The sequence below is a fragment of the Gymnogyps californianus genome, chromosome 3, assembly GCF_018139145.2.
Source record: "Gymnogyps californianus isolate 813 chromosome 3, ASM1813914v2, whole genome shotgun sequence".
NCBI classification, from domain to species: Eukaryota; Metazoa; Chordata; class Aves; order Accipitriformes; family Cathartidae; genus Gymnogyps; species Gymnogyps californianus.
In genome coordinates, this window is record NC_059473.1 from 110,208,160 (window position 1) to 110,229,437 (window position 21,278).

The window sequence follows — 21,278 nt, forward strand, 5'->3', positions numbered from 1 at the left end:
TCCATGTACCAAGAAGTCCTTAGGAGAAAACACAAAAAAATTCAAACAAGGACATGACAGAAATTGGCATCAAGCCATCTGGCTAACTAAGGCCAGAAATCAAAATCTCACCAGCAAATAAGAATGGAGTGGGGAGAACCTATGAAGGGCTTTGAAGACCAAGGCAGTAATTGATTCAAAAGAAAAAGGGAAACCACTGAATTGATATATAATTTCCTTGACATAGTCAAAGCAAGAATCTATGGAAATTATCTTTACAGCAGAAGAGAGATGACAGATGTAAAAGGGCAAAACTGTATCTCTGAAGTGATGTTAGTATTAATTGAGATTAAAGATGTTGGAATTAATTGGGAATGAAGATGTAATGAAAAGTGTCTGGACAAAAGTTTTCACAGTGTGGAACAATGAGAAAGAACACACCTTACATACCTTATAGATGTTCCAGGAAAGCATCCACAAGACCTAGCCATACCCCGGATGGCAGAACATGGAAAGAGGCCCAAGTGAAAAACAACACTGAATTATATCAGTGACAAGCAGGATGATGTCACTGTGATGAATCAAAAAAAATGTGGATAGTTAAAGAGTTAGAACTTGGTTTTTACTCAGGCTGACCTTTAAAAAGACTTGTAGGCATCCACAAAGACGTAGTGTAATAGTTGAGATTTTTCTGTTGGTAGAAAAGGAGAGAAATCTGAAGGAGAGCTCTGTGACTCATCTGCAAAGAAACAGTAGTTGGTTTTGCATGTGTTAGTCAGAGATGCAATATAGAAGGAAAGGAGAATGAGGAAAAAAGAGTGAGTCTTATTAAGGGATAATCAATGAGAAGAAACTATCAAAGGAAAGACTTGAGGAGTTATCGGAAATGTCAGAGGAAAAACCAACAGATGTTGACACCTCACAAGCCAGGGGATGACGGGATTTTAAGAAGAGCATAGTTGATTATGTCAAAGATATCTGACAAGATTCAGAGAACAGGGTACTAAGTATGAGATTTGGCTAAGAAGAGGGCATTTGAAGTTTGACAAGAGTGATTTCAACTGAATAAAATTGGTCCATGCTGGGTTTGGGGAAGAAAAATGGAGTGACAGGACACAGAATATACAGGAGTGAAATGCAAAGTGGGGCAGTAACTGGGAAAGGAAATGGGGACAAGGGTGAATTGTTTTGAATAGGAGATATTAATACAAGGTTCACAAGAAGAATAAGAGAGCAGCCATCTCTACCTTTGTTTCTTCAAGAGAAGACAGAAGGTTCTGTCCCTCTACTCCCATCTGGTCCCTTGCTACCAAATTTCTTTAGTAATAATCCCTATTTTGTTAGCCATGCTACTGTATCACACTAACAACATATAGCAAAGGGACATCCCAGTATTCCACTGTCAGATTTCCAGACCCTTCCTCCCAGAGATCTAGGCAGGGCAGTAGGGTACTTTTGCCCACAGATTGCCAGCTAGCATTCACTGATAGTTAAATATGTCCCTCTTTTGGGGGTCATATGAATATAACCTGTCCCTGTCCTCCTTCAAGCCAGCAGCATCTATCCTGGTCAGCAAGCTTCTGGCTCTCTAGCCACAGATGGTCTCTCTGGTAGTATGGCTACTGACTCTGATTTTTATTGATCAGCAGCAGACAAACCTCGCTGTGCACACAAGCTCAACAGCTGCTATTTCTTGAGCGGTTCATAATTCATGCTTTCTAACTTACTTTTTACGTATAGCACACTAACAGATCTGCACTTAGCTTTTGTTGAAAGCAGAAGAGAGGGCAACAATACTGATAGTACTGGAAACCATGAAAGGCAGACTTATATTATGTGAGTGGAAAGGCAGAAGAGTCATGCTGAGGTAAGACCAGGAGATGGTCAAAGCCGATGAATTCTCAAATAGCCTCTTGTACGTGATGAGAGGCCAAAAAGGAAACAACACTTGAAGACTGAGTCATGTGAATGGCCCTTTGGCAAGCCGGAGAGTTGTACCAAAGCTGAGGGTTGAATGAAGAGCCAAATCAAGCAACACACAGCCAAGGCATTAGATGGGTCATGAGTATGAAAGTTAATGTCAGTGATGGTGCAAAGCAGAAGACTATGAAGGAAGGAGGAACAAGCTGTCAAAATTAAGCTGGGATCTAGATGGGTAGAATGAGGTAGAGAGCAAAAGACATCAGCATGTTACAGGAGTGGAAACTAGAGTCAAACACAGAGAAGGGCATAAGGGAGGGAACTTGGTGTTATAAATATATTAATAATGTACATCCTTCAGCACTGTGTTTGAGATTTGGGTTTTGTATCCTACCAGTACTAAAACTGGTACTTTATATGATGGCACTTTATGCTATTTACATGATCTCAGTTCTCCCTCCAGGATACCAAGAATTAACATAGCTTACTGTTTTCTGCCCTTCTACCATACACCAGCATGACTGTAAACCCACTCCCTCTGCTTTGTTAGGCTCTTTGTTTGTCAAGCTTTTCTTTTTTTTTTTTTGTTTCCATAAAGATAACAGGTTTATTAAGTTTCTCTGTTCCTGTATTTGTTTCCATGTTACCTCTCTGATATCATTCTCTGCCTAGGGTTAACCTTCAGTAGTGTCTGTTCTATCAAATTAAGTCTGAATCTGTCCTAATTCAAGAGTGGCTGAAAATTATTGCCATTCTGATGGCTGCTCAGTGCCCTTTTTGAAATGAATGGTGGTCCCAGTCCAACTCCTGGTGGATGGTCCACATCTCCCAAGCATCTCTCCCAGAGCTGGCAGTAATTGGCATCCTCGTCCTCAGTCTTAGCAGGCAGGTTAAGCACCAGATTGTGCAATGAATTATTTTCCCACTCCTCGGTGTGATCTACCTAGGTCAAAGTTGATGCAGAATACAGAGGCAGGGAAGGAAAGCCTGAGTAATTGCTGCTTTTGCTGTACCTTCTCTGTGACTCAGGTCGCCAGGGCTTTTCAGATTTCATGATCTCCGAGGTAAATGTAAAACAAAGTCACTTACGAGGTGTCCTTGAAAAACTATTTCTAGACCATTTTTATAATTCTGCAGTGACTGATAGCGATCCGAATGCTAACACAATAACAGGTTGGCAGAAAAATTTTATTACCTTAATTGTGGATGAGAAGTAATTCTGCAAAAAGAAAGAGGGAACTTGTCATCCCACGCTTCAATGGGATTCTCAGACATATTCGGATAGAAGCCGACTGCTATGAATGTCAGATGGTGGGTCCCCCAGGCTCCCTGGCAACCTGCATGTGACTAAGAAAGAGGCAACAGCTTGCTTCAAGTATCCTTCATAGAGATGACATAGTTAGATAAACCCAACAGGGAGTATAGCACGTGGAGGGAGCAGTCTGGTAAGAGGAAACCATTCCCTGTGGGACTGGCTCCATATTGCCACATGAAATGTTCAAAACACTGCTAGCCAGGAAAGTAGAATTTATTGCTTAATGAGCAGAGGACCCGGAAAAGATCATTGACAACTGCAGTGTAAACACAGCCACTTAATAGGGTGTTACTGAATGCCAAGAGGAAATTAAAAAAATCTGTCCTACAAGCAGCACTTTCTACCATATAGAATATGATTGGAATAAATACGGAACACAGAAAGCAGCTGTAGAGAACAGATGAGACACTAGATATGGTGGAAAGAAGAGAAGAACTTAAATCCAGAGGGCATTTTTTAGACTGCTTTGAGTATAAGAGTCGTGAAAAAGAAATTATGAAGAAAGACAAGTTAGCATAACAGCAGCAGAGTGACAGAGGTAACGCAAAATGACACTGTGACATTATTAAGAAGCTCAGCAACACACTCAACCTCCATCACAATGTCATCAGGACAGATGGCAACAATTGGCAAAGACAAGGCACAGCATGTCTGGAAAGCAATAAGAGCCTATAGAAGAAAAAAATAATATGAGCAGCTATGGAAAACACAAGAGAGTACTACAGATTTTTCTAGAGGTAAAACAACAATTTACCCTCCATCCTGTGCGTATTTGTCACAAATGCCTGATGGATATGACATCATTTCCCACTTTGTCAAAGCTTTGCAAAGGATCAGGACTTTCACGGAACTCATTACTATCATTTTTTATTCTTGTTAGTACCTGTGAGACCTATTGTGAAGGACTGCATCGTGCTAGGCATTTACCTACATCAGAATTAAAAAATGGTCTCTGCAAAATGAGCTTACAATCAAAACGTGGCATGAAACAAAACACTTGGGTGCAGATAGGAGGGGGTACAATGAAAGAGGCTTATCTTCTAGGAATGTCAGCAAAGGTCATAGAGAAATAAGAAAAAGAGGAAAGTAAAGCTATGGAGAGTAAGGAAGTATGGTTATTTGTTCATAAAGATCTCGCTTTTAAAATTAATGGACAAAAAGACAGGACAGCCATGGCACAGGTGAAGGACATGAATGTAAGAAATAATAAACCTCAGACAGGAAGTAGAAACTCTTAAGAAAAATTTCTCAAATGTACAGTACAATTATACCTGTGGTAACTAATAACACAATAGACAAGAGAAACAACTGAGACCGGGAAAGCACTAAGTAAACAACTTGTTGAGTAACAGACAAAACACCAGTTCAGCCAGAGCTGGTGTAAGCCAAGCAGAACACATGAATCTTGTTCTTCCTGCACCAGCGGTGTCTGCCATGAAGTCCACTCAGTATTGCTGAGCAATATTACCAAAAATCAAGCCTCCACATGTTGAGGTCCCACTGGAGGAGAAAGTTAATCTCCTCTGGCTAATTGAGCTCCTGGAAAAACTTCGTAAAAATCTTCAGTCAGTAGGGCAGTGGATACAATAGGGTTGAAGAAGGAAATCTTTCACTAGCCAATAATTAGAATTACACAGACTTTGGCAAGCCACCTTGTGGTTGGGAAGGGCTATCCACATTTTTTTTCTTAGTAGAAATTCATATTGTTTATTTCTGCCTCTGTGTTTTTGCACAAAGACACATTTTGAACATGAGTTAAGGGAAATTTACAGAAAGGTAGAGAGCAGCAATACATAAAAAAGCAATGTGAGAAGCTGTATGTGGCACCAGGCCCTGCTGTTCAATTCCATGTGTGTTGGGTATTTGCTTGACCCTTCCCAGCTGTTGTGTACTTCCTGATCCCCCAGATAATATGAGCCCCTCGCCTGATCAGCTTCCAGATGCTATACTGTTCCCAATTCCTCCTGATCATAAGTCTCAACGCCAACTCAGTTCCAGCTGCCATAACTCTCATCCTTCCTCACCGAAGAGCTCCCTACCCAACAGTTCCCCCAAATGTCATAACCTGCCTGACCCTCCCCAGCTGTTGCAATCCTCCTGATCCCACACTGTAAAACCTCTTTGATTTGTCCCCTTCCCAGCTGCTCTGCCCATTACCACTGAAGGCTGTGGTCCAGATCCTATCTCCTTGAAGTGTCCTACAAGTGCAAAAATTTACAATTGTAGCTCACAGATTCCTTGGTGAAACAGTTTTCTTTACAGGATATAACTTTTCAGCCAGATTTCAGACAAGCCTTCCTGCTACAGTAGCTTTACAGTGCTAAAAATCTGACTTCATGTAGATTTATCAGCATCTGAAATATTATATAATTATACACTGTAATACATACTATATTGTATAACATGATATCAGTATTATATTATAATAATTGTATATTATATAAGCAATATATAATGTTAGTATTAGAAGGTGCTATAGAATAAACACATAAGTAAATGAAATATAATAATAATATGCACAATATAACGCAATCAATATCTTTAGGATTTTCTTTTATATATGGCAAGTTGAAAGGACACTCTGCACAGAAAACTGAACCTCCCTTTACTTTACTTAAGAGTTGACCCCAAAACATAGGCCTAATTACCCTGAGGATTCTTTATCCCATTCTAACAGCATATTCCAAATCTTTCTTAACTTCTGTCCACTTCACATTGTAAAACCGATGCAAAGAAGCACTGGCATAAAGAGAATCCAGAGGTCCACAGAGTTTAACATTGGGGTTCAGACTTTTTTTGCATACAGATTATTACAAGTCAAGAAAAAAAATCACTGATTTTTCAAACAAAATTACTAAATACATTAGGGGAACAAGCTTATTATTTACATGATTTAGGTATCTACTGAACATACATAAAAACGTTCACAAATTACAGTTTGATATTATTTTGCATGAATCGTTTTCTCCAGAACTGCTAAAGAGCTCATTGTACATGATTTGTTACAGATTTCTTTTTAAATGTTCAGTTATTTATTTAGAGGGAGAGGAAAAAAAACAAAACAAGACAAAATGTATGACTCAGATCACCACTCCTCTAACTCAAATAATCTATATTGAGTATATGGAGAAAGTATCTGCTGTTTGATATTAGTCTAAAAGACAGCCGTACCTGAAGTAAATGAGCAGTCAACATAATAAGGTCTTAAGTTTTTCAGTACTGGGGCTACTCCACCTCTATCCACAATTTCCCTGTTGTGCTGCATACACTGTTAAAGGTGCTTTGATAGTTTTATTAGCTGTCCTACCATGTTTCCTCTCATTCCACAACCATCTTATGACCCTTAAACATATGCATTGGCTAAGTAAGCACTAGTACCGGCTATGGCTGGTCCCCAACTGGGTATGTGATGATTCACTGCAATGTACGACCCACAGCAGCAGCTATAGGTATCAGGAATACCTGTTTAGATAAAGGAATAGTGAATCAGTCCACAGGCTTACAAGCACGTCTGTGCCATCGTCTAGACTTTATATAGATCAGAGATTGGCTACATGGAGTCACTGAGAAACTGATGCCTGAAATCATCATCACTTCAGACAGCTCTAGACATGAGGAACTTTTAGATCTGAAAAACTGATTTTCTGTGATATGGGGGAAATACAGCGACATATCTTTCAGTGTTTTGAAGGGATTTTTGTTTGTTTCGTTTTTGAAAAGCACAGAGTTGCTAATGACATTGCACAGCAGTCTCTATAAGTGGTAAAGGACCATATATGTCTTCTTTTAAAGACGACAATGTAGTCCAGAAACCATGTAGTTCTTTCTGCCTTCATGCCCCTCTGTGCATCCTGGGAACAAATAAGAATAAGCTTACCTCACAAGGATCCCCTTTTATTTAAAAAATCTCTCCTAATTTCACACATTTGCAAAACTGGGCTGTTAATCTCATGAAAGACATTTCTGAAGTTCTTCCATTTCTGTTCAGTCATCAGCACGACAAAGGTAAGAAAACAAAACAGGAAACTGGATAAAAATGACAGCAAAACTTTTTAAGAAGTCAGACACACTTAGGTTTTCTTCAAAACTGACAAATTACGTTGTCACCCTATACTTCTGAACTTGTAGGAAACTACAAAATAACTTGATCAAGGTCTTTTGTGTTTGGGGTTTTTTTCACTAACATGCTAGTCTAAAACAAATTATATTCATGATATAACAGAGTGAAACAGCTAATGAAGGCAGCAATGCCTCAGTGTCAATTTAGAGAGGCAACTATGGGGAAATGTGAAAAACAGCTAATATTTCTCTTACGGTGAAAGAGACTTTCAGACATTTTTCATGTATGTCCAAATTCAAATACAATGTTTTCTACCTTATTCCCTAATAAGGACAAGGGCTAGCCATTAAATGGTTTTATTTAGTTTGTAGGCAGGGTAGCCTTTACCACCTTCATTGTATAAGGATACAATTTCCAGTAGAAGTTCTTCTCAGAAGAAAAAGGCTGACAAGGACAGTGAAGAGTGGGCAAAAAGGTGAGGGTGGAGATGCAAAGAGATGCTATAGGTACTCCTCACAGCTGGTAGGTTAAATGACTGCCACAGACTTGGCAGATTCTATTAGCAGCAGTCCTGTGGATGGCATTTTTATAGAGATGGGAATCTGAGGAGAAGTGCAGTTCAGAAATTTAGAGGACATGTAGAAAAATGAACTTTTGCACAGGAGTCAAAAGTTACGAAACCTCCCATTCTCCTTTAGAGTTTCTGTGTGTGTGTGTGTGTGTGTGTGTGTAAGAGAGAAAAAGAGAGATCTCAAGTAAATAATATCTCTGTGCCTCAGCTTCCCATTCATAAAAGAGAAACAAATGGGTAATTTGTCTTCCTTTCACAACATGTATGATTCCTGATGCACAAATATTTATCACCTTTCTTAGTGCATTTGTTCAGCATAAAACTGAAAATGATTGGTGATTTCGTTAATAGAATGTGTTTCTGTGGCATCAAGCACTCCATCAATTTTAATCTCAGTTCCTACATTTGAGTTACTGCTCAATACTTCTTTTCTAGCAAAAAGTGCAACACCTTTCATTTTTGTCATTTCCCATCCCCGATGTGTAGACAAGTTACATTGAGTCCCTTGGGGTCAGAAGAAACCAGAAAGCCAGGCTGATTTGTTAGGCCCCAAGGCTTGGCCTCAGGCACAAGTATGTACAGTCAGAGAACTTCGTTCTCATCCTCAGCACATACATAATCTCTGTTGTTGTTAATGGAAGTGATGCACATACACTGAAAGGACAGGTATTTTGTTGTTTCTCCATTAAAGAATACCATAAATACAGAGCAAAATTATCCAACCAGACTAGAAAATCTCTGTCCAGTGCACGTTTTGCAGAGGAGCAACCTGGGATCTAACTTTTGAAACGAGAACTATGACGTGTTCTTAAACTGAAATATGCTTGATATACACCAGTAATGAAAGCTTCTTCCAAAGCCCTGAGCAGTGACAGTGGACTATTCAAAGATAACCACAGGAGCCAAGTCATGGCATGGTAGGTGTAGTTGATGTTGACACAGTGAAGTTGTTCAGCACAAGACAGTGAAGGAAGTAGAGTTGTTTACACCTCAAGAGGAATCACTCTGAACTGGATTCAGCTCCCTTATGCTCAAGGATACATTGCCTGCAAAGGAGATGTAGTCTCCAATTCTGTACATCCAGGTGAGGCTACCTTAAGACCGCTAGTTTGCCACCAGTGGGGGGGAGTAAAACAAATTACTACAGGCTACCCAAAGTCACATTCAAAACCTGATCCACAATCCTTTAAAATCACTAGGTTCCTTTTAAATCAAATCTCTGATGTCTGATGGTACAAATACCCATATTCCATTTCTGTAAACTTTAATAAGAGGCCTAAATTTATGTTTGAAAAATATTCACAACAGGGGTATCAGGAGTGTTACTGGCTCAGTTCAAATCATCCTTAACAGTTTGCTCTGCTTCATACTCTCCTCTCCCCATTTTAAGGCAGCCCAGTTCCATACTCCCTCGTTCAGTTGTGCGGACCAAGATGAGGAAGAGGAAGACGGGCAGACCGGCAGTGCTGAGCACTGACTCTCCCGTGCACATGCTGTGAGTGAAATGAGACTGTGCTGGGCTGGAGGGTGCTATTCCACAGCATAGCTTAGTTTGTAGTAGTTCATCCTGGACTAAACTGGCCGTTTCCAATTCACGAGCCTGCCAGATGGCTCTCTGTCTGGGCTGCCTTATCACAAGATGACTGGGATAGTGACTGGCTCTGCTGGTGAGTCATTAAAGATGGGACAAATGAGAGCTGATCACGATGGCAGCTCCACTGAAGTGAAGACTGCAGGCTTGGATCAACAGCTATCAGCCAGCCACCATAGCACACGTATTTACTGCTAGTGATGAAAGGGAGGGAGGGGGAAGGAAGCCTGTGGTTTGACTGAAAGATGAGCTTTTCTAAAGAGTGTAATTCCATTGGAAATAGGATTCAGTGGTTTTATAAGTTCTTGAATATCAAAATAATAAAAAAAAATTATTGTCTCATTATTTCACTGACAGGAGTTAAATAATTTAAGAGCACATGCAGAGACAATGAGGCAGACAGAAGTGCTATATTTGTATACAAATGATCCTAAACTTTGCGGCTCCATGAGAGTTTCATCAGTCTCTAACAAAGTATTGCAGAAGAAAAGTCCAGCATTTGCTGGCAACTAGTCTATAGAGATAAGCTACAAAAGTTATTTCTTTGACCTTTCATGGTTCAGGAAGAAAGATATTTACCAAGGGAGAGGGCAGTTGTATATGATTTTAGAAAGATGATTATTATTATTGTTGTTGCTACTGCTGTTATTATTATTATTCAGATTTTGCACCCAAAGTGAACCCCCCATCACATTTGGCCTACACTCCACTGGTTAGAAAAGCCTTCCTCCTTTGTATATTCAGAACAAGTTTCATGAGAAGTATCTCAGAAACATCTGCTTTCATTATAATTATATTTCTATTTCAGCTGCACCAAGCTATTTACAGATGAGCCTGTTCATAAAGAGCTTTATAATTAAGCAAACAGAAATATCTTTTTATAGGATGCAGATCTAGGGGTGATAATCACACACAAAATACACAGCAACAGTTGCAAATAGAGTGTTTAATGCTAGTTATATAGTTAGTGATGTGCTCAATAAAGCTTGACATGTCTTTGTTCCTAAATGTAAGAAAATATGGTCTTTGCTACACAACTGTGTAAACTGCCTTTTTCATATACAAAAGGCCATATATTTCAGGGGGTATTGCTTGAAAGCCATCATGAAAACAAGCCCTCATGTCTCCAGTGCAACATAATTACCAAGCTCCTGTGTGGAAAAAAGAGCTGACAGCATATATATGAATTTCAGAAGTGTGACATCTTCGTTATGTATGAGGTGCAACCTGACACTTCCGCTGATGGACACCAAAAGATAGAGAAGTGAAATGAGAAAATATTGGTAGAAGGGGAAAAAAAGACAATCTATTATTTAGCAAAATTACTGTCTAAGGTCTTTTCACAGTGTATGTGCTCCAGAAATCCAACCTTATATCTTCTGAAGAACATCTTTGTCACTTACTCCTCTCAAGATTGCAAACTTGCTCTTTTGCAGCACTTTCTTAGAATTTTTATAACCAATTGTAGCCCAACAAGTGGGTTTGTAAACTGAACTGCTGTGATACACCACATGAAACCCAAGTGTGAGCAACATGCCAAAGAAAACCACACAAAGATTAAATTACACTATACATGACACCTCATTTTTCAAAAACAAGGTTTTGTTTGTAGGAATTTCTATGGTGAGGTTTTTTTCCTTCTTCACATTTAAATCAGCCAAAATAGATACCTGAAAGAAGACAGCAGAGAGCAGGCCCCTAGATATAACCTTAAAAAAAGCTATGAACAGAAGTGATGAGTAGAATCTTTGCTAAATTCTTTGCTAAAATCATGCGGAATCACTTTAATATATTCCAGGTAAACTAAATAGTCTAATTTGGTTTAGAAGTTGTTATTAATTTATGTTATTTTTATACCCTTGAACAGATCATAAATATTCTGGTGAGATATTCCTAGAAGGATTTGAAAGGGAAATATGTGGAAGATTTCAGTATTTGTCAATACCCTTTAATATGAGTTCTTACAAGGGTTGTTCATGCTTTCTACTTCAGGTTGGTTTTACACATTCAACATGGGTGCTTTGCCTCCCTGGAGGGCCTTTCCTTTGTCCATTGACTATACAGAGTGCCTCTGGAGGCAGAGCTACAAGCGGGCAATGTAAATACTCTCTTTCTTTCAACTGCGCCACATCTAAAGTGGTTTCTTCATTGCTACACCATGGATTTCAGAAAGCGTTAAGTAGTTCTTATAATCATGTTAGACAAACAGTCTTAAACTCAATGATGGGATTACAAAAGTGTTCTGATGCCTGATTTGTACTGCTGTTTAACTTGAAAGGGTCTCCCGGTAAACATCCAAAAATGACTTCATTACTTTCCTTGAAACCAAAGACTTGATGGCAGTTAAGCACTGGGTAAGCTGTGATATTTCCTTCTTTTCCCCATCATGCCAATCAGTATTTTATTCTCATTTCTCTGGGCTTCTCCATCTGTATCCACCCATTGCCTTTTACCTTGTGTTTCAATTGCAAGCTCTTGGAGAAAGAGATCTTCCTATTCTCTCCGTGCAGTGAAGCATAATGGAGTCAAGAACTGTCACTCTTAGGTGCCACAACAATACGAATAACAAACAGGGCAATATTTCTTCATCCACAGAACTGCACAGAGCAAGGGACTCAAATAGAGAAATGTATTATGTAAAACAAGAATATTGTTTCTCTGTTATGTTTTCATGCACTAAAAGCAAGCATGTCCTTTCAGTATCAAATGGTTTCTGCTTTAAATTACGAGGGGAAATGAAATATGTCTCAGTGAGGATACAAGATGTACATTGCCTACAATGTGAACAGTAAAATCTCGGAGAAAATAATGCCTTAAGGGATCGGTGCTATTAAAAATGTGATAGAGACAATATCTCAGATAAGACTGGGCAAGAACCACACAACCTGCTGATGACCAACACGATCAGTCCCTGAAGCCTGGCTGAGTGTGTGACACTTAGTTAAGATGTGGGAATGTGTGAAATTTGGCAGCCCTGAAATCTCAAGTCTCACACACAGAAAACAAAAAGTATCATTGCTGTCTGTTCCAGGTTCGTTCCAGTTGTAGCTTCCTAGCGCCATTGTCCCTGCCAGACAGACCCCAAATGAACTGATATTTCTAAAATTAGAGCTGCATTTCATTAACTTTTTAGTCTGCAGCTTGTGAGGCTAAGAACATGGTCCTAGGTTTTGTGTGAAATTCCCAACTGGATGAAGTGTGGAAAAAGAAATGTTAAAGAAGAAATTAAAATTGAACTTATTGATGGTTTCCATCATCTCTCTCCTTCCCCCAGTATGAAGTTGGAAGCAATGTAAAGGCAGAACATCTGATTCTTGAAGTCTTTACTCCCAGAGGTGCTGGTTCTGGGTTAAGCACTCACTTTCTGGCTCACTCCCAGCTTGCTATCAACTCACATTATTGCACTGTTCCAGACCAAAATCCAACTCCACAGAAGAATATTAAATGCTAGAAATGGGGGAATTTTAATGGAGCAGCTTTCTATCAGTTCTTCTGATTGTGGCTGACAGCTGAATTTACATAACTGCCAGTGAGAGTCAATTACTGGTGACTACTGGATAGCCTTTCTAGCTGAACAAGTAGTACAGATAACTGTGTGCACATCAGGTAGGCTAAAGATTTCATCATAACCACAAAGCTGCAAATGAAGACCTGTCGCTATTAAGCTTGAAATGCTGGTAGAGTGTGTGGGAGACGCAAGTGTCGATACTGTAAGTTAGTGCTGTCCCAGGGCCAGCAACATGGCAGGAGGTTTTAGGTGTTGTCATATTCTCACGTGTCAAATCATCTGCTCCATGTTTTCCCTATGATGTGGTCAGAGTCTTATTATAGAACTCTTTGATGCAATTCAGTGCGGGCTGGATGAAAGAATAACTTGTAGTAGACAAATATAAAGCCTCTTAACTAGGGTTGTGATGTGTTCTGTGTGGGATATGTTTCATCAGCATATTCATAGCATGCGCCTCTGACAGATCTGAGTTTGATTCTCAAGGTGTGAAAGTGTCAAGCTATCATCAAGTCCCATTTTCCCATGCATCAAGTTTCTCATGTTTATCAGGAGAGGAGAGCCATAAAGCTCCTCAGAATGGGTATCTCCAACTGTGACTGCAAAAAGAAAAAGAATGAGTTTTAGCTGCCTGTATCCCCCTTCTCCTCAGCCAAACAAGAGATTTTCACTTCCTCCTTCATGCAAGAAGAACCTGGCAATGCAGCATTGCCCCTGATTTCTCGTTGTTGGTATCAGAAGGAAAGGGATCTAGTCTTCCCATCTCTCTTGAAATGACAGGAAATCCTTATGACAGAAAAAAAGACATGGAAGGAATTAGCTTGGACAATGCACATTGTTAACAGTCTATCATCCACATTATTAATGTGCCGCATGTGGTCTCCAATATCTGAACTGTGGGAATAACAGCTGTATTGCAAAAATATTAATTTTTATCATATCTAATTCATGGAATGCTGTGAAGACAGTTTTTAAACTATCCTCACCAGAGAAAAATGAGCTAATTAAGGCTTCAGCAGCAGACTTGGAGAAGGTGAGAAGTAGGGAGAGTCAGAATCTGAGAATGAAAGATAGCCAAGTCAAAATAACTCTTGAAACCAAATTTGGCTCATGAGCTGTCAAAACTATGTTGCCATTGGCTAAGAAAAAATGTGAGTTATCAAAATATGTTGCTCTCTCTCTATCTAAGGAAACTTAATTTAAAAAGCAAGAGAGAGGGAGGAAGAAAAGGGCAGAAAGACTGTCATATTGAAAGGGAAGGATGAACTCAGAAGGGAAGCCCATCAGGCTTCTGTACTACCTTTAAATCTAGATCCTGAAAGGGTCCAGCATTCAGACCATGAGGTGAACAGTGGTCTGTTGAGACACAGCTTAAGATGAAGGGGATTAAACAAATAAGAACAGATCTTACTATGCGTGTATTCTACAACTGAACTGATGTTTTATTTACTTTTTGTAAATGTCTTTCCAACTTTTTACTTAAGAGCTTAACCCATTGCCTGGCTAGAATAAACTTGTACTGCTTTCATTCTTAAGTACGTTTAGTTTAATAGGCAAGTCCACGTAAAACTGAAAAATAGAGTACATAATAATAAATGACCACTGCAGGCAATATTCAGTTAAGCTGAGATAGCCACAGAATAGGTGAGTACAGTAGGAGGCAAGGGAGTGATGCCTTGTTGGCTAAAATGTCACTCCCCCTCTGACATATGGAGCTCCAGGTTTTTGGGAGCGACTATGTAGGGATCAAACTGCAGGGAGGCAATATATCTGCTCCTGTACAACCCAGCTCCCTCGCACCACTGCCCCAGCTCCGTTTTCTGGCAGTACCATAGCATGACAACAGTCAGTCCCCCACAACACTTGCTCTATACCATGGTCAGAAATCTGGAGAGACAGTTCATTTTCCCCCATAGCCACACAGACTCAGCCCCTGGTGAACCCTACACATGAGCAACTCATTAGTCAGGGGCAGCCAGAACCCAAGTGACATCAAGACAGAGCAAGCTGTAAGCTTAGAGGACAAGGAAGAAGTTGTGGCAAGCTGGACAGAATAGCTTTCCTGGACTGCATTAGCCAATATCCTTTGTGAAAGAATTGATTAATAACAGCTGCATCTGTACTGTAGAAAATAAAATCCTATTTTATCTATATATATTTGTTTTAGAAGAGCAGAAGGCTATTCAAAGCCGAGTCAATAGTGGCATTACTGGAACTCATTTGGAATGGACAATGTTTGGCCTATTGTGTTAAATTCCTGAGGGTTTGCCTATTTTTGTATCAGATTACAGCTTTATTAGGTACAACTGTTTTTACATTGCATTTTTGTGATTAATGATGCTAAAAGGATTTTGGCATTTCAAATGTTGTACACAAACCTAATGGGCAAAATCTTCTGTAAACTTCTTCTAAGCTCTTGGCAAACTTTCCTCGGGAGCAAATATTAACTCCAGATAGTGTTTATTAGCTTTTATAAAATAATCACTGTAATAGTGGCATGTAATTGCTGGAGGTAAGAGAACATCCAGGCCAAGAATTAATCAAGTTTGAGCTCCTTAATAGAAACAGGTCAGGAACAATTTATTTCTTGCCCAGTTTGTATTTAAAATAGTATAATTTTCCTCTGATTTTATGTCATATTCCAAGAGTGATTTCATACACAACATTCCCTGAATAAACTGTGTTCTTAACTAGAGACGGGTCTGAACAGCAAAGTTCAGGACCCACTTTATACTCTGACAAAGTATGGAGGCGTTTGGACTTCAAGCTTTAATTTGCACATTACGTGGGGTAGAACAAGCAAAATATTCAGATCTGAATCCAACCCCACTGCCTTTTTAACCTGCTGCCCAAAGTTTGAATATTTCTGTAGGCAGGATTTTATTTGAGGATGTCCTGTCAGCATCAGACAAATGGGAACCAAATATTGTTCTTCAAAGGGATCAGAGTCAGTATGCCTGACTCATTAAGCTTTTACTTGAAATCAGTTATAGGTTACAGTTGAGCAAAAAAAAAAAATCACAGCAGGAGGAATAGAACCATGACTTCTTGTATATGGTGTCTTTCATGTAATAGGCATAAAAGTCTCTTGCAATTGCCCTCTAGAAAGTCAGTGAAGCCTTCCTATTGAACCACTGTGTGCCAGGTAATTCCTTGAGCAGAAACAGAGCAGAAACAGTCTTTTGACAAGAGATGTGAGGAATGGCTAAAGCATGAATATAGACATATCTCTATGTCATGAATATAGACATATCTAAGATAACACTAGGTGAAAAAAAACTGGAAGTGCCACCAAAAAAAAGGACTTAACCTGAGTTCAGTCCAGTATAAACACCGCTGTATAGTCTCACAATTTGGGATACTAAGTAAGGTAGATTTATCACTTAGGGTTGATGTTACCTCAGGCACCTCTGATTCCCACTCTATGTACAGTGAAGCTGTTGGTCGTGCATTTTCTTTGAAGTTAAAGCCATAGTGTAGGATGCATATCAGGAGATGTGATCTCTCAGGCATATCAAGCTGCATCAAGGCATCGAAGTACAGTTTCAACACAGGAGGTGAGTTCTACTCATCAGCTCAACTGACATCTCTGCAAAATCAAACATGCCCAGGACCTTTCCCTAGCACTGACAACAAACTTGGAATGGTGTGTATCCATATTCAGCTCTATTACCCTCCAAAGCAAGGTGGTTGCATCTAAAATGCTCTCTGGGTAAAGTCAACTCCCCATTCCTGTCTGGAAATTGTCTGGGAGAGTGCCAGTTAGCTCAGGCAAATACCATGCCTGTGACCAGCCTAACAATTTGACAGCATGGATAACTGGGTTCTGGTACCTGGTTTTGTACTCTGAAACTGTTTAATTTGCTAGGAAACAGAGACAAAGAGGCTTCATGTATAATAGCTCATAGGAGATTTTTTGGTCAGTTTGTTCTGGGAAACAAAGACGTCCTTAGTAACAGGCCAGTCCTGGAATCTGCCATTTTTCTATTTGTAAGAAAAGTGAGAGACTGGCCATGGAAGTTTTAAGGCAAGGATCTCATCACCAACAGCATGAAGCGCTCTGCCTGGATAAGCAGGAATCAAAAGCACAATAGCCACACTGTGGAAATCCATCCATTCTCTAGTGCTAGAATTCATATTTCTATCCAAAAGAGCTCACAGAAGCTAGTCTACTCTACTTTTATAATCTGTTGAACATCAGCCATCAATCATGTTTAATGTATATAAACACCTCTGCACAAAATCTTAGGGGATTCTAATTCAAATAAAACCATTAACTATAAGCTATGAAACTCCTTTTTTTTTTAATCATAAGATTTGCCTTTAGATTTGTCCTGATCAAATCAAAGTTATTTCAATGTTATTATTTTCCTAACCCTAACCTTCTAGCGTATACTGTGAAATCACAATACTGTACAGAGGAACACTGGAAATGGATAATGATTCGCAGTTGTTATGCATTCCATCATGGAAAGCAGTGTTTCCCACTTCTTGGTACTGGAGCTTCACTTACTTAGTAAATCTGCCATTTCAGTGCCTCGCGAGGCTCCCCAGCTTCACAAGTGTCAGAGCCTTCTATTTATCTACATCACTTCTGCTATCAGCTGTGGAAAAGGTAGTATTAAAACTAAATATGTAAGCCTGTCCAGACGTGGACCTCATCCAGCTCCATGCAGACCCATGCGGATGTCTCTGAACGCTGATCTCCAGGGCTCTGAGGGAATACAGAGCAGAAAATCCCACACTGACCCTGTCCAAAGCCAGCACAGGCTGCAAATTAGTTGATTTGCATGGGCTGTATATCTAACGATTGCCCTGCAAGATATACCTCACTGGATAAAATACAGTGATAATTTTAATAATCTTTTATATTGGATGGTCATTTTGGAGGTCTAAACATGGGCACCTAACTGCTATTCAAAAACATATTCAAGAACCTACCACTTACATAGGAAGAGGAAAAGAGTGGAATAATTCCCAGGAGCTATTCTTCAGTCTGATTCATGAAAATATACATCTCTATCTTTCTACCTTCATTCAAAATCCTAATATAAAACTCAATGCAGTTTCCATGGATTGATTCAGAATTTGTTGGTTCGTATTTACAGCTCAGTTTCCCCCCAGCCAGAAGAACTGTGGAGTTACAGAACCAAGCTGATTTCTGTGCTGGAAATGAAATCCCAACTGAGATGAAATGAACCTAGTTTTGGTTGGGAGTTCTAGTGCGAGCAATTTTTTTATAGAGGCCCTATAGCTAGAACGAGGAAAGACAGCAAAACTCTCAAAGCTGTTAAGTGGCATTTACAAAAGTCCACAATAACTCAATTGTTTTCAGTGTTCTGCAGAAAAATCTTTAACAGGTCTGTGAAGAAACAAAAGGAGTTTTCTTACCCCTCTTCACAAATTGACTAACCACAACTGCAGCTTAAGTAAAGAATTTACCTTCAGGTAAGAATCTCCACAAGAGAAATGAAAAATGCAAGACAAAAGGGACCTTCCCTCTGCAGCTGGCCAGCAGAGCGAGCCGGCCATTTCAGGCATCAGGGCCACAGCGAATGGTAGCATGTGACAGAGATCCCAAGTTCTTGCTTTGCCATATATATCATCATTCAAAGTAAAAAGTTCTTATTCATACCAAATTATGGCCCTAGTGAGAATGAATGCCATAGATTTTTATTGCTGTGCAATTTTATATTACGTACATAAAAATACAGTGCTCACTGCACAGTTGAGTAAAGTTAATATTCCTCCCTAGAAAATCCATGTAATCTTGTGTTTGACAGGACATGACAAATATCATTCATGAATAAAAAAGAGGGGAGAAATGCAGAGAAAGGGCAAAGGAGACAATGATAACATGAGGCATTAACTTGAACAGACATTCATCAAAAATTACAGGTTTCATCTATTTCTGGTCACTTACTGTAGGCTTGTGGAAAAAATAGCTTTTAGAATGAAAATACATGTCTCAGAAGTAAACATGGCTTTCTGGCTGGAACAGGCTGCACAGAAGGCGGCACAGAGATGTAACCCAGAAACACACATAGGACAAGATAAAGTTTGTTTCACGTGTAAAGATATGATCCATGGGGAATGAGAAGGCCTCCTTTCAATCTGGGATGATCCCTGAGACCATTTTTGGGGGATCCTAGAAAAGAGCTATACCTTCTGGCATATGTACCTCTGCATCTTCACCACTGGCAGTAAATTATGGGAAGAAAAAAAAACCTAACTTGATTTCCAGGCCCTAAGGAATCTGAGCTGGACTTGCTGAGGCACAGTAAGAGTCTTGAGTATGATGTCCAGAGTATCACGCCAAACAGGCTTGCACACCGAGGTGCACACACACATCAAAGCCACACTTCTGGGATTGTGCCAGTTGCCTTTTATCAGTCGGGCACGTGTCTTTCACATGTCGCCTTTGCAGTGATGGTGTCAGATATGTATGTTTCAGACGTACAGTGAAGCATAGGATGAAAGCCTAGATGTAATTTTATAATCACTTACCCAGAAGCATATTGTTATGCCAGTGTGACACTTCCTCCAGCAAGCAAATACTGTTTACAAAATCTTTCTCTAAATGTGTAATATCTACAAGGCACTGAACGTTTTACTGATGATTAAGAATCAGAGTCCTTGCCACAAAAGGTTCATAATCTAAATGAAAAACACAAGCTCGAGACGGATTATGTGATGTAAGAAGTAAGGCAGTAGGCAAAAAAATTTAGCACACGGGTCTTCAGGTTTGGCACTTTTTAGAGAATGATAAAAATCAAGATTTCCTAAAGAAAAAGAGAGAAAAATCCTACCTATTAAAGCCACAATAGGAAAGCGTTTTGGAATCTTCCATGTTTCTCAATTATGTTCTTTTTGGGTCTATTTTCATCTACTTTTTGCAGAGCTTTCAGCCTGTAACTGAACTGAAACCAGCCAATCTCTCTTTCTGGTTCATGTATATTAGCTCAGTGCTGTTAGGTTTGTTTCTCCAAAACAGCAGGGTGCTGGGATTTTTTAAAGGTTTCCACAGAAATTAAGAGGAGAGGGATATAATGCCTTCAACTCAAATTTATTTCTTTTAATTCATTTTATATGCACTTGGGGCCTAAATAACTCAAGAGTAATTACTGAAAAGTAGCCTATTGTGTGACTTGCACCCCTTTGTGAGCAACTATTGCCTTAACTCCAGATGCAGAGTATTTTGTAACATGACTACGCTCCATATTCCCTTTGTGGAGCATACAGACAAGCAGTGCATCCATTTTTCACTTGCATGCCAGAACAGCTAACCATATGTGTACAGTTGCCCATGTATGTAAAGGCCAGCAATCAATTACTACTAGTAGAAGTTAGTACAAATCAGGAGACAGACATAACACCTCACAACTGTCTCTCTAAATAGTGGTGCCCCCTAAGCCTACCCCTATAATAGATTAAAGTTACTCCTGATAACACAGTGTAGTCCTTAATATTTTGACTAATAAGTGCCAACCTCTGGAAATGTGGTCTCGAATAACAATAGCAATGACAAGCAAGAAATTTTAAGCATTCATTCAAGTTGCTGGTCTCTGTCCAAATTGTTACCACTCATAGTGTGGCTTGAAAACTTTAATACACACATTCGTTTGAACAGAGTTTATGTTGTGCGGGGCAAACAAGGCATCTCACACAAAAAAATTCCGTCAGCTGCACAATATACAGTCGTATCGTTATTACAGGTCTCCGGGGCCTGTGTGAAATACAAATGAATGTGCAAGTGTTATCAGAATGAAAGGGCAGAAATGAAGAAAATCTGGAACCACCTAGCCACATTTCACTGAGCTAGATAACTACATCTTTCCTCTCCTCATTTTTCCTGTCCATTACAAGCATCTGGAAAAAAAATGAATAAGGTGTGTGGGGAGAGGAGTCACATCTGAAACTTTTTTCTTTGCTTCAATAAGCTGGAAATCTCAGGCTCTCTAAAAGCTGAGGTTTTTTCCTCCTCAGTCCAAAGAAAGGGGGCTGGGCTTTTTCCTCGTTAGCATGAAGATTTTTATTTTTTCATACAGATACTGACACTTCTTTCTCTTAGAAATTTTCTTTGAACAGAAAACATTTGTTATGAAATTAGATTTTAGACAAAAGCATTAAACCAGTACTATTCCTGGGATGTTTTATGTTTAGATTTTCCATGTACTCATTAAGAAAATATAATTCTGAATCTACATTGCATTGTGTAATGTCGATGGACACACATCTGGCTGAACAAACACATACACTGTAATGTATTTTCAGAATTCTATTTTCTTAATGAATACATTCAAATATATACAAAAGACATCAGTATTACACAACCTA